This window comes from Oratosquilla oratoria, chromosome 30, assembly GCF_046742065.1.
Source record: "Oratosquilla oratoria isolate Oo_2021 chromosome 30, ASM4674206v1, whole genome shotgun sequence".
NCBI classification, from domain to species: Eukaryota; Metazoa; Arthropoda; class Malacostraca; order Stomatopoda; family Squillidae; genus Oratosquilla; species Oratosquilla oratoria.
The window spans coordinates 38,295,832-38,302,523 of NC_134806.1; positions in this window are offsets into that span (position 1 = coordinate 38,295,832).

The following is a 6,692-nucleotide window of genomic DNA, read 5'->3' on the forward strand; positions in this document are numbered from 1 at the left end:
CATATATATATATATGTATATATATATATATATATACATACATACATACAAACATATATATATATATATATATATATACAATTGTGTGTGTGTGCGTACGTGTGTGCGCGCGTGTACGTGTGTTTGTCTGCGCTTGTGTTATAAGCATGTGTGTATACATTATATATATATATATATATATATGTATATATATTTATATATAATATATATACACACATGATTATCAATTTGTATAAGTAGTTTATGCATAAACAGACAAGAAGAGAGAGTAAGAGGTAAAGCAATCTATTAAAACTTCAATTGATCGCCTCGTTTGAAACCTATCAATATTTCATATTCTACTTGTAAATGCTTTCAGTATTTATTCAACGCAATATCCGGAATTCCAAGGAATCTTTAATCGCATCAACTTTTCCCTTTGATATTGAAGAAACAAATCTGGTCAGTATCTGTTCAGCTCCTCGCTCTCACCTTTCCCCCCCTTCTTTCCACATCTCCCCCTCCCTCTCTCCCTCTCTCCGCCTCTTTCCCTGTAACCCCTCTTCCCTCCACAACTCCGGTTGGGGTCATTTCGAAGGTTTTCAGGTTCTTTGAGAAACCAGAGGGAAATGACCTAATGGATCGGCTTCCTCAGGCTTCTTTTTATTTCTTTCTTTTTTATTTTCCTGGGGTTCTCTTTTTTTGTGTTTTTTTTTATTATTTTCTTCTTCATAGGTCTCTTTCATTAGAATTCAGTTTCAATATATTAATAAAAGTCATAGCCTATATATATATATATGTATATATATATATATATATATATATATGTATATGTATATATTCATATATGTATATGTATATATTCATATATGTATATGTATATATTCATATATGTATATGTATATATTCATATATGTATATGTATATATATATGTGTGTGTGTGTGTGTATGTGTGTGTGTGTGCGTGCCCGCGTCGGTGTTTGTGTATGTGTACTTGTATTTATATGTAAAGACGCGCACTCATGATAGGACTGAGCACATACACCATTGTCGATGATATCTATTTCTGATTCATGCTGCGATTCTCCTTTGATTATATTGTTTTAAAGATGACAATGGCATTATGAACGCGTGACCGAGTTGTCTGCAGGGGAATATAACCTTGTATAGAATCTAAATTATGAATTTTTATAATCATATATACATATGTACATTATATATATATATATATATATATATATGTGTGTGTATATATATATATATATATATGTGTGTATATATATATATACATATATATGGAAAAGATTGTGTATATGTCGGGAACAAAGGAAAAGTGCCACTCGATACACAGAGTTAATCTGAATAGGCTATTAGTCCTCCATTATTGATGGGTGCCATGCAGATGAAATAAATGGCGGCAGAGAGAGTAAGAAAGTGCCACGGAAGGGGTTAATATCGTGAACCGCTTTATATGGGAGAGTAATGCTTTTGTGTCTCTATATATATTGTGGCCTTCATCACTTAGTTTGCAGTACTGTAGACACAGTTTATATGAAAAACTGAAATATCTCTGGAATCAAATACCTTGTAGCAGCCCTTTGTCCTAATTGAAAAATGAACCCGTGAATCAGCCAGCTAGAATCATTGAACCAGCTGAAAGCGGTCTTTTGTGCTCTGATTGGCATGATTACCCTCTGAGCATTATATATGCTTCTGTCATCTGCGACCTTCCATTGGCTCATTATGACACAGCGTTCCATATCTCGTCTACCGTGCGATGGTGAAATAGATCCAACGGGGTGACCCATATTGTCGTTTGTATTTTTCAATAGTATTGTCAATTTAGGGCCATTGTCCTCTACCGTGGAGTCACTGGAACCCTGGAGAATGGTAGAGGTTCAAAAGTGGGGCCACAGAATGGAGACTAGTGGGTTAGTGGATGCTTAGCGATTTTATTTAGTGTTGAAAGGGTCCACGCAAGTCCGGACAACAGCAATGCATAAGTAACGGAATATGAGTCGGTGGAGCACAAAGGTACCTAATGTTCCGTCGTTCACCAACTCTTCACATGAGGTCAAGTTAGGTCAGGTCGTTTATAATTTCGTAATATATTATGACTGGAAAGTTCCCATATAGCCAGCATATAATAATAAATAGATAGTTGTGCACAATGACTATATTCTAAAGTTAGGCCTTAACGGAATTCAATGATAAAGAAAACTGTGTCGGTTTTCTTTCTTCGTGGTTTTCTTTCAAAGAACAAAATTTATGTTTGACTATATCGATTACTAATGTACTTAAAATATCATATCTGTCCTTGGTTTAGCTTTAATATGAATTCAAAAAATTATTGTCTCCAATCACTACACTGTCAAACAAATTAAAGTACATTTTTTTTTTGCAAAACTATTGATCGTATGTCAGATGAATATTCAAAACTTTTTTAATTTAAATTCGACCTCTATCCATCCTTATGACTACAAAGCCTCTTGACATAACCATCTCTGTCTAGGTTTGCTTTATTAACCTCTTTGCTAACTTGATTAGTTACTTAATTACACTGATTGTTAGTCTTCCTTGATTGACGTAACTCAATCATATCGAATAATGATGAAGGTGAGGGTTCTCCGCTTTTAATTAACCATTAAAACCTTTCGATGAATAAAATCACCTGGCGACATTCATAATAGAATTCATAAGTTTATCGTGACTGTTCAAAATGAGCCTGCGCTTATCTAAGCTGAATGAAATTGTATGGCAATACTTTCAATAAAATATTGAATACAGGTCACACACACACACGCACACACACACACACACACACACACACACACACACACACACACACACACACACACACACACACACACACACACACACACACACACACACACACACACACACACACACAGGGCTGAAATAATTTCAGTATCGCTGCGCTGTGAGTCGTTACTCCAACTCTCGTAGGCGGGGAGTTGTGTGTGTGTGTGTGTGTGTGTGTGTGTGTGTGTGTGTGTGTGTGTGTGTGTGTGTGTGTGTGTGTGTGTGTGTGTGTGTGTGTGCGTGTGAGGTCACAGCTCATATATGAGCTCTGAGCTCTCTTCCGGGAGGGAAATAGCTGTCGATCACAAGTCCAACACGTGATCCAAGACCATGGTGAATAACACACACACACACACACACACACACACACACACACACACACACACACACACACACACACACACACACACACACACACACGATAAGAAAATATAGAAAGTAAAGGAAGGTGGGGGGGGGGGATAGTGAGGGATGGGATAGAGAAACAGTACAAAGACGCCTTATCGTCCCTCGCGTGTTTGTCATCTATATTGGAAAATAACAAAACTCGCTTATCGTCTCCGCCAGGCCGGAGGGAATCGTACCCAGTGCATCCACGGTACCGGAGACGTATGGGATGGTGTGACGTAGTTACCCCCATCCCCCCATCCCCCCATCCCCCATCCCCCCATCCCCCATCCCCCCATCCTCCCTTTCTCCCTTTCTCCCTTCCCCCCACTCCCCTAACATGATGATGATTGAAGTTCAAATTGCAATCGTCTCCCAATATCCTTCGGCGCCGAATTGCTCGTGCAAGTAATTACTGAGCAATGTCCGGCAATGATGTGCAACAAATGATTACTATGGCTGGAAAAAAAAAATATGAAGAGTCTGCTGTTCAAACTATTGGAGTTTCGATTTTCTCTTTTCTTTTTTTTGTTTTTGGGGGGGAAGGGTGGGCGTAATGGTCTAGCTAATTATTCGAAATAGGCTTTGCTTGCTCGCTTGCTTGTGGGTGGATAACAAGTATACCCAGCCCTGTTTGAGGAAATGGGTGAATAGTTACAACATCTTTACACTAAGAGATCTCTAGGAGATCTCGGGACCGTTGCCAGCTCCCACGAGGTTACGGGTATCCGGGAAGAATCATCCGACCGGCAAATAAAGAGAAAGTTATTTTGTAATCACTTACAAAAAATATGTATTACAAAAAAATTATTATTATCCCCTTTCGTATCAATTATAAAGAAAACTCATGTTAGATTACTGGGGGCTGAACTTGTAAAGAGGAATATTGCTGGATACCAAAGCTGGGCCAATATTTTCCATAACTATGCAAATAAGTCTTTCGTTATTGATGTATTAATGCAAATATAATAAAAAATAATGTAATTTGTAATGAAACTACTGTATACATAAATACACTTAACGCTCAACATCGAAAGATATATTAGTCTGATTCATACATACCATGCATCAGATCGTACAATTGTACATAGTAGTACGTATTGGTGATATGTGTTTGCATACATATATGAAGAACTAACGCCAAGAAGCGAGTATGATGTTTCGGTTTTCCTAGTTCCCTTGGCCAGTTACGGCAAGAGATTCCATGTCTTCGATGAGGACAAGAGAGCCAAGGAAGACTTCATTGTACTCGGAGGCACTGGACGGGAGGGTTGGGGTCTGTCAGAACCTTCTGCGTTGCTGCTGCAACTGTAAATCGAGGAAAGAGGTCATAATGTCAACGACATGATCAACCGAACTCCTGTTCAACCCTGCACGATAGTAGAACGACTGGTAGCGACTACGATTTGTATTTACCATCCTAGCACATAGGGCAAAGGTCAATGCGAGTTAAGGATCCTCCACGTGTCACTCCCTTTTAGTATGGGGCCACTTCTTGGCTAAATAACATTGCTCGTGTTTAACCAGAATTATGTCATTGAAGTGGATCATTCTATCGGAGAGGTTGAGAGGAAGCCCAGTACGATGACAAGAAAAAAATATATATTTTAAAAAATCTAACTATATTATCAATCTGCTTAACACTAATGTTCCAATATATCAGCTTCCAACTACATTAAGGGTAATTACTGTATCGAAAATATATTGGGCACTCAAAGAGGAAAGATACATTCACGCAGTTAATTACAATTATCCCTTTGACTACTGAGCATAAGAGTGTGGTGATCTCTTAAGGTTAATGAAATTATGCAACGCCATGAGAATAAAGATATAATCATACGAATTATGACATTTTTGAATAAAACACAAGAAACCCACAGTCGGAGAAAAAAAAAATTCTTGAAGAGGGCTACAGTTGGTAGCCGAAATATAGAATCTTCTTTCAATCGAAGTTTATTTTCTCCGACTGTGGGTGTCTTGTGTGATATAATTTAGGGTTTAATTGATGAGTTTTAATCTTTGGATAACGGAGTGTTGTCCCTCAGAGGGATGAAGTGTTCTGGCTTATAAGTCGACTTGGGCACGAAATAGATGCAACTCCTTCATTCTCGATGGGGGCGGAGCCACGGGAATGAATAAGTGCCACCCGGCACGGAGAAGGGTCAGCGAGCAAGACCTTTACTGCTTTGTCTGCGCAAAGGAGATTAACGAAGTACTTTAGCATTAGCCATTAAGAAAAAGGGTTCACCAGGATGAAAGGGATTAAATAAAGGGCAGTATATATATATATATATATATATAATTATATATATATGATATATAAATATGATATATATATATATATATATATATATTGCTGCGATTTTCGATCCTCATCAATTTGCATATCTGACAGCTTAGTTCCACAAAACGGCTGTTATGTACTTTAACTCGCGTCTCCCTTAGCTATTGCTGCAGCAGCTATCAGATTCTCTCCGCTGCCACTTCCGTAGCTGTTGGGAACGGCAGCTTCGAATCATGCTAATGGTGTGGCACATGCTCCCGCTGCAGCTTCTATAAATTATGATGATGGTGCCGCAGCTGCAGCAGGAGAAGCAACAGCTCCCTGCTATTACTGGTTGCTTTCCGGCGGCCTGAGGTGTTGACACAGCTGCTTTCGGTCTTTGTAAGTAGTCAGCGCCGGATCTTAATATCGTTTTCCTTTTTTTTCCGATATTCTTCTTCTTCTTCTTCCTTTCCCTCTGGTTCCAGCTATAGTCGGTTTTCTCTCTGTTTCTTTTTTTTCAGCTACCGTTGTTGGTTTTACTTCTCTCAGCGAGTATGTAGCTTTAGCTGTGAAGACTTGCTGGTAGCTGGGTAATAGCTCACTTAACACTTATCCAGGATACACGTTCTATATTTTTTAAATGTCATCAATTACCTATTCAACCCTTATAATATCATCCGTCCAACGCCATCCTTAAGAAAACATAACAAATATTATTCGTTCACGTACTGGTAACAAAAGACCTTTTGGTCTGTACAAAGGCCAGATATATGATAACAGTTACTAAAGTAATAGATCCTACTGGTAACACAGTGGTAACCTTGCTAGTAACAGAGATGGTAATAGTCGGTACTAAGTTCAGTAGCACATTTGGTAATCTTTTCGGCAACACAATAACTAATCCAGTAACACAGTTGGTAACCCTGCCAGTAACACATATGGTAATCCTGTCAGTAACGTATGTGGTAACCCTGTCAGTAACACAGAGTGGTTACTATTCTAATAATACAGTTGGTAGCGTTACCAGAAACAGAAATGGTAACCCTTCCAAAATCACAGTTGGTAATCCTTACAGTAACACAGATGTTTACCTTTCCAATAACACAGATGGTAACCTTCCCTGAAACACAAATGGTAACACTTCGTTTATCACAGTTGGCAACCCTGCCAACCCCGAAGGTACGCGGGATTCAAACCGACGTCTGCTTCTCGTATTCGGAGAAGCAGCTGAACAGT